Source organism: Setaria italica, chromosome VIII (assembly GCF_000263155.2).
Source record: "Setaria italica strain Yugu1 chromosome VIII, Setaria_italica_v2.0, whole genome shotgun sequence".
Taxonomy (NCBI): domain Eukaryota; kingdom Viridiplantae; phylum Streptophyta; class Magnoliopsida; order Poales; family Poaceae; genus Setaria; species Setaria italica.
This window is the reverse complement of record NC_028457.1, coordinates 5,174,815-5,182,633: the sequence shown is the minus strand read 5'-3', so window position 1 is coordinate 5,182,633 and position 7,819 is coordinate 5,174,815. Positions and strand designations below refer to the sequence as shown.

General features: G+C 46.5%; 1 long non-coding RNA gene across 1 annotated transcript; it reads left to right on the top strand.

Annotated features, from left to right (window-relative positions):
- Positions 1 to 685: 685 nt before the first annotated feature.
- Positions 686 to 6,322, top strand: LOC101755095. Its single transcript, XR_215636.4, has 7 exons — positions 686 to 1,209; positions 2,546 to 2,582; positions 3,004 to 3,069; positions 3,258 to 3,346; positions 3,500 to 3,541; positions 3,791 to 3,908; positions 4,025 to 6,322. It is a non-coding gene; the product is annotated as an uncharacterized LOC101755095 (long non-coding RNA).
- Positions 6,323 to 7,819: the final 1,497 nt, after the last annotated feature.

The following is a 7,819-nucleotide window of genomic DNA, read 5'->3' as shown; positions in this document are numbered from 1 at the left end:
GAGCAAAGGAGAGAGGAGAAGAAGGGGAGAAGTAAAGGACACTGACAAGTGGAACCTATTCACATGGGTATAATGGACTTACACAGCACGATCTTCTATTTCCGAAGCTGGATCTATGCATTTTGCCAAACATGTGGACAGCTCTGGTATTTTTTTGGAATCGGTGGAGTGGAGCTGCAATGTGGTGGAGTTGGTGGAGTGAAGCTAAAAAATTTGGAGTGGAGTGCTCCTAAACACCCCTTAGAGCAACTCCAAGAGGCTGCTAATCTTACCCCCAATACCTTTTTTAGGAAAAAAGAGAGAAAAAATGAACTCCAACAATCCACCTAAACCTTCCCCAATTTTTTAACGACGCTAAAAAACAGCCTACCACCGCGTATATTTTAGCGTTGGCGTTCCTCCCCCAATCCTGATTCCCGCACGCCCGCGTGTCCCTTCCGATGGGCCCAATACGATGACGTGGCCTGTGTTTGAAATATTGGGGGCTATTTATTAGCGATCTGCTGTGGACTAATATGTTTTTGGGGGAAAATTTTTTTAGGAGAACCCCCAATACATAGTTTTGGGGAAGAATTGTTTAGTATACTCTTAGAGTTGCTCTTAAGAAACCAATCCGTACGTCGGTGGTTCTTCCGATCGATCCGTCTGCCTCGCCCCACCCCGCGCCGTCCGCGTCGGCCTCATCCCACCCCGCGCTTCCCGTTCTGCCGTTGATCATCGGGATAAACCCCCGCCGTCACTCCGCTCCCACGCCCACGCGGCGTCCCTCCGATTGAGGCCCGATACCACACGCATCCACCTCCGCCGCCTCGCCTGCGCCGCCGACCCTGGCATCGCCCCCAAACCGAGCCGCCGTCCGTCGCCTCCAACCCCGCCGGCAACGTCGCCTCCAGCACGCAGACCGGGGACGTCCTCGCCTCCGATCCAATCCCGCCGCCGCCGTCGACTACAGCACCCAGACCGGGGACGCCGTCATCTCCAGCACCCACCCCGGTGCCGCCGTCGTCTCCGGCATTCGCACCGAGGCCGGCGACGCCTCCAATCCCACCCCGACGACGTTGTCTCCTGTCCCAGACCGGGGCCACCGTCGCATCCAACCCAACCCTGGCGCCGCCGTCGCCTCCAACTCCACCCTGGCGTCGCCGCCGTCTCCAGCACGCAGACCCCGGCGCCGCCGCCGTCTCCAGCACCCACCCCGGCCTCATCCAGGTAAGCCTCCATTCTTCTCATTGGTAAGCTTTGCATTGATCGGGAAGTCGGAAACCTTTTTGCTGCGTGCCTACTTCCTACCTCCTACGTGTTGGAAAAAAATGAGTGAACCAATTTGCTTGACGTCCCTACTTGCTTGTTAGTTAATGCCTTGAAGTTTGAAATTTGTTGACTATAGTTTCGAATGCAGTATCAGACTACTTCATTCCAATGGAAGGCGTGATTTAAATCGTACCAATTAACTTATCTGTTCAAGGGTGATCCATACATTATGCCCCATGTCTGTACACATGCCTACAATTTACTAAATTTGATGTGACAAAAGAACACCTAATGTTGTTAATTCTCATCTGTTCAATTCATCGAGAAGAGGTGAACAGGAACGAGAATTAAACGGAGCAAATATTTCCAGGGTTCTTTAGGATTCTACACCTATGCAATATATGAGCATAAGGAAGGATGGCCTGATTTTAGCTGGGGAGAGACGAGGGTGGCTTTCAAAGTTCGAAAAATACAAGTAGGACCAGTAATCTGGATTTTCCCCCCTATTCACTGAAGTCTGAATGTTGTTGTCCGATGACGGCAAGCAGATAATTATGTCCATGCCTGGCGACTGATTACCTCCCCACCTTCAACCATTAGCATACCCTGAAGGCCTGAAGCTGTGACATAGATAAAGATAATATATGCTGGCTATGCATGGTGAATTTCTGACTGCATTCTTAATGAGAATTACCAGTACTCTTGTGAGGACCAGTACAACAATGTCCTCCATTGCTTGTTTCTTTCTTTATACTTGTAAACTTGTGCATTCAACACTCTACCAGACTGTTAGCCTTGTGTTCACTCAACAATCCTTACAAATTTATAAAAGCATGACTTCCTGTATTTTTTTTAAAGAAAAAGCATGACAGTGCTGCCTAATATTTATTATTTGGATGTTTGTAGCAAATAAATATCTTCAATATCTCAGGCATAGTTCTCTGTTCATTTCTAAGTGAAGAAAATTGTAGAGAATGGAAATTAGTGCTTGCTTAAGCGAAGAAAATTGTAGAGAAAACCAGTGGACAAGATGCCTGCAGCCACTTTTGATGCAAGTCTACATGCAGCCTCCACTTTTCCTGCTGTTTTGTCATTCTTGTTTGAGGCCATATATGAGACTACCTCGGATTGTTTGGTTTTAACTATGAAAATAGAAGCTTAATGCCTGTGTACTTCTATTCTTTATTCCAGGGAAGATTAACTCGGAAACTGGTCCTTTATTCTTAGTCAATCGGATTTTTTACTGCTCCTGAGATGATGGTGCCTCATATATATCTTGTGTTTTGTCTTGCAGTTTCTGGCCATTTCATCCATGAGATGATGGAATTGAGGTTTGATTCCCCAAATCATTCTTTATTTGGAGTATAATCATTCAGTTCAGTGTAATCTAAAGTTTACTGTTTTCTGGGAAATCAAAAGCACTGGGTCCTTGGTTGTGGCAATGATGAGTTTATCCATTCCGTCCAGGAGATGATAAAGGCAATGACTATCTAGCAATTATAGTATAATTCTGTTTATCCATTCCTTGGATCATGTTAAATATATAGCTATCCTTAGTAGCAACTACTGCAAACGAACACACTTCTGACTTCCATATGAGCATAGCAGTGAAGATACCAATTTTCTCTAGATAAACAAGAATGACAAACAGCAGAATGGAATTTTCTACGTTTTCCCATGCAACTTCTCTTCTGATGAGTATACAATATCATGGTGTTTATTTGTGTCACTAATCATGGTTTACCTAATTAGCTTGTGAAGGTTCCATCAAGGCGGCAGGGTATCAACTATCAACACGTGGTGCCCTTGATCTCGCAGGTCCCTTTTCTACATCATCCCTCTGTCTGGTCTCAGAGAATCACATAATTTTCTTCCGTGCTTTTCATATGTGATAGTCAGTAAATATTCTCCATGGAAATTCTCTTGTTGTAAGAGGTTACATGGATGCATCTTCTTTATTGTAGTTAAATATGCCATTTTTTCATGGGAATTCTCTTGTTGTGCAGGTATGGGGTTCTGTATGAGCTGCCAGTGACAGGCAGCATTGATGCAGTGCTGCTCAAAATGTATGCTAGGCAGTGCCATCTTTCAAGAGGTATGAATAATTTTGAGACTTTGAGTTTAACAAAGAAGCTTTTTTCTCTTAACTTCAAGTCAACGTTCCATATAGATATTTAGTTTCATATGCTATTTAGTTTAGCTGAAGCTCTTATGAATATTAATGGATTCCCTTCCTCTATTTCTTTAGGGAGACCAGAAAAAAAACCCAGTCCATGTTGCTTGACTGAAGGTAGGTGAGAAAAGCAGCAATTGTGTCCCCATTTTCTTAAACCGTCCATTCAGTGGGAATATAGTCCATGTTATAGTTATACATGTTAGAGTGAGGACGATGTGACATTCAGGTTAATTGGATGCACAACTAAACATTGTTTATGATATCCAGTGCAGTAGCTCATACTAAATCATTTGCTACAAAACTGAAATCTTTTGTTAAGCTGAAATTTTTCATACAAAACTGGGTGCTCTTTCAATTATGTAGGTTAAGTGTTACGTAAAGGCTGGATTGGCTCTTGGTTCTTGAATTTGATGAGAAGAGCGAACAGAGGATTTAGTGGTTGTCTTACTCTAAGCTTTATGCTGTGCTTTTTAAAGCAAAGGTGAAAAGAGCCCATCCAGTTGCTGGTTGCTTTATTTATCCGTAATCTATGTCACTTAGTGTTGCCTGCAGATCATATATCAGTCTTACTGTTTATTCTTTTTTTTCTTCATTTAGGCCAGCCTGTGAGATATGAGGTGCAGGGCACGACCACACTCACCTTCATTGCAAAGAAGTACCCTCCTCCGTGCTACTGCCAAGCGTTTCTACATCTCATCTTAGAAGTATGTTACAACCTGAAGTATCTAGAGAAAATTGGTATCTTCACTGCTATGCTCATATGGAAGTCAGAAGTGTGCTCGTTTGCAGTGGTTGTTACTAAGGATAGCTATATATTTGCATCAAGTGTTATCTACTACAAATTAAAAATTTATAAAATAAGTATTCTAATTAATCTTTCATAATATCGTTTGCAGTGCTGCCTAATATTTATTATTTGGATGTTTGTAGCAAATAAATATCTTCAATATCTCAGGCATAGTTCTCTGTTCATTTCTCTGCTTATTACAGCAGCAAGATATATACAAGGTCTGAAGGTCCCATATGAAGTGCCAGTCTGTTTATTCCAGTTTAGATGAAAAATTTCATTCGTGTAACTTGTTATACCTTTTTTTGCAACGTATTAAATTGAATAAAGCGAATGAAGCATTGAGAATCTATTTCCATCTTTTAACACCTATGGCAAGTTGGCAACCAAAAAAAGAAACCTAAGAGCCAACCAGTTCAGCCTAAGATGTCTAAATTACAGAATTCAGTTAAGATGTCTAATTTTGGGACAAATGTTCTGATTCAGGTGGCAGCCTAAGAGCCTCCTGATTTCCGCAGTTAAGTGCCTTGATTGTTTCTTTAGTAGCAGATTGTTATCCAGGAAAGGCTGGCAGATTTTAGTTACAGGTCAGTGCTGATTTTCCAATGGTCTGCCTTTGTTCCAAAATGATGCTTCTTTTATCAATTGGAAGTTTTAAGTACTGAACTTTGTGCAAAATATTCTTAGTGCTTTCAATCTCTTCTAAAAAAACTAAGTGGCACGATAATGTCTTTGATGAAGGCATGAGCATATACTATAATTGTTTTTCATGTATAGTAACGCACAATTCCAAGGTACTATAGTTTTGTTTTGGCTATCACACATAGGCTCTGGACAGATACACTTTTGGTGATCCTCCCTGCATTAGCCAAGCAAATCACTTGTATGGCAGTTACACTTTTTTTTTATATAGACCTGCTTCTGACTCAATAAATCAATAACTGGCATGCATGTATACTTTTGCTTTTTCACCTTTGCCCTCTGGTGTTTTCTATTGCCTTTCCTGAATGTTATTGTAAACATCAATTTTATGAAAACATCATTTTTAAAGCTATTGTTGCCCATGCATGAGGTATGTGAAATTTCAACACTTCATGTTTTTTATGCTTCAGGCAGTTGTCAGCCTAGCTACCTTCTATGCTGCTGCTTTGTTCCTCTGTACCGTCAAAAAATAACAGTAACTTTATATTTCAGCCATTTGTAATGCACTGCATTATCTAATATATCTATTGGTCTTCTTTCCAGGCAGAGCTAGAGATTGAGATTTCCAGTGTAAGTAAACCATGTATTCATCCCTTAAGATGCATATTCATTCATGTTGTCGGATGGATAGTTCATACTGTCTGGCCACTTTTTCATTTCTTCAAATAGATGCATATTCAATTAGTCATTCATGTTGTCGGATGGACTACAGTCCATATTCACACAGTAACTGATGTTATACATGTTTATCCATGTCAGAAATCATGTGTAGCACTCTTTAATTTATTTTTTTTGAGATTTGATTCAACCTGTTGAACCTGACTGTACTGTAAAAGGGTGAGGAAACTGTTAAATTGATGCCCATGCAGTCCATGGAAACAGTCCTAGAACCCCCTTTCGAGAAACATGTTCGACGAAGGGTGAGGTTGCGCGTGGGGCAAGATGGTGGACGACACCTCGACTCCAACATGTGACGACTTCACCATCGATCACGTCCACTTCGAGGTAGCTGGGAGAGTGGGTAGCTCTTCTTCGTCGAGTGTGCCTACCCAAGTCCCCGAGTCGCCACCAACTCCAGCGAGCTCTTCACCAATGCAAGCGAGTCCTCCACCGACTTCGGTGAGTGCTACTCCAGCTGTGACGAGCTCTTCACCGCCACCACCACAATCGGCTACGCCACACTCATGCGCCAGCAGCTACTTCTCCGGGCACGGCTTTGGCAACACCGGTTGGTAGAGAACTCACCTTCCACCCACCCTCTTCTGTCCCAGTTAATATTTGATCCGTGACTAAAGGTTCACCAACCAAGACTAAAACTCAGCTACTGATGGGGGGCTCACCAATCGGGACTAAAGAACCCCTTTAGGGCCCGTTTGGCATGGCTCCACTTCAGAACTCCAGCAACTCCACCAAAAAATCCAGCCAAACACCTCAACTCCAAAACTTCATGGAGCAGCCAACTCCATGGAGTTGTAGTGCAAATGGAGGTGGAGTTTTGGAGCACCTCTTTTGCTGCTCCAAAACTCTCTATTTCGAACCTCCTCGTGGAGTTGGTGGGTAATTACCCACTAATGCCACTGGTTACACAAAAAAACATTTCATTCTATTTCCCCACCCCTGTCACCTGTCGCCTACTGCCTCCCCGCCGCCTGTTGACGCCCCGCCTGCCGCTTCCCCGCCGCCCGTCGCCGCCCCGTCGCCGCCGCCGTCGGCCCCGTGGCCGCCTCCCCGCCGCCCGTCGCCGCCGTCGCCGGCCCCGTGGCTGCCTCCCCGCCGCCCGTTGCCGCTCCGCCCCGCCTGTCACCGTCCCGCCGCCCGTCGTCGCTGTCGCCAAGCCCCGCCTGCCGCCTCCTCGTCGCCCGTCGCCGTCCCGCCCCTGTCGTCGCCGTCCCGGCCCCGTGGCCATCCAGCTCGCCGCCGGCCGGCCCCGTCGCCGCTCCGCCCCGCCGCCCGTCGCCGCCCCGCCAGTCGCCGCCTTGCCCCCGTCTTCGCCCCGCCCTCGTCGCCGCCGTCGCCGGCCCCGGGGCCGTCTCCCCGCCGCCCGTGGCAGAACGTGGCAGGAGAAGAAGATGAGATAGAGAGGATGACAAGTGGGGCCTGAATTGGGGGCAAAAATGGCAATCCACACTGAAATCGATCTTTTTTGGAGTTGAGAGCACCCATTTAGCCAAACACCCCATTTTGTTCTGGAGTTCTAGAGTGGAGCTGGCTCCACCTGGAGTTCTGGAGTGGAGCAGCTCTACTCGGAGTTGGAGCCATGCCAAACAGGGCCTTAGTCCCGGTTGTAAAGGCTAGAGGAAAAAAAAGCCCCCTCCCTCGTTCCGCACCACCTCCACCTCCTTTCTCTCTCAGACTCGAACTTACGCCTTATCCTCCTGGCGTGCCACCCCCTCCAGCAGCAGGAGTGCTTGGTACGTGCTTGGCTCCCCCCTCTCTCCCCTCTCTCCCTCCCTCTCCCTCTTTTTTTTGCACAGGTGGTGGCAGCGGCGGTGGGCTGGGCGAGCAGCAGGTGGTGTGGTGGTGGTAGGCATGGTGGTGGCGGCAGGGCAGTGCGCTGCGGTGACGGGAGTGCTCCCCCTCTGCCCCATCTCCTTCTCTGTTTTTTTTTGCACAGGTGGTGGTGGCGGCGGCAGGACGAGCGAGCAGCGTGGTGGCGGTGGCGGTGTGGTGGTGGTGGCGGGCGTGGTGGGGGCGGCGGCGCGACCGAGGCACGTGCGGGGTCGGGGGCTTTTTTTTTTGAAATTTTTTAGTCCTAGTTGGTAACACCAACCGTAACTAAAGGGGGCCTTTAGTTTCGGGTGGATGACCTGAGACTAAAGACCCCCTTTTGTTTCGAAACATTTATCCCAGATGGTTTTTAGAGAGATTTGACCTCTACCAACCGGGACTAAAGGTAAGTTTTC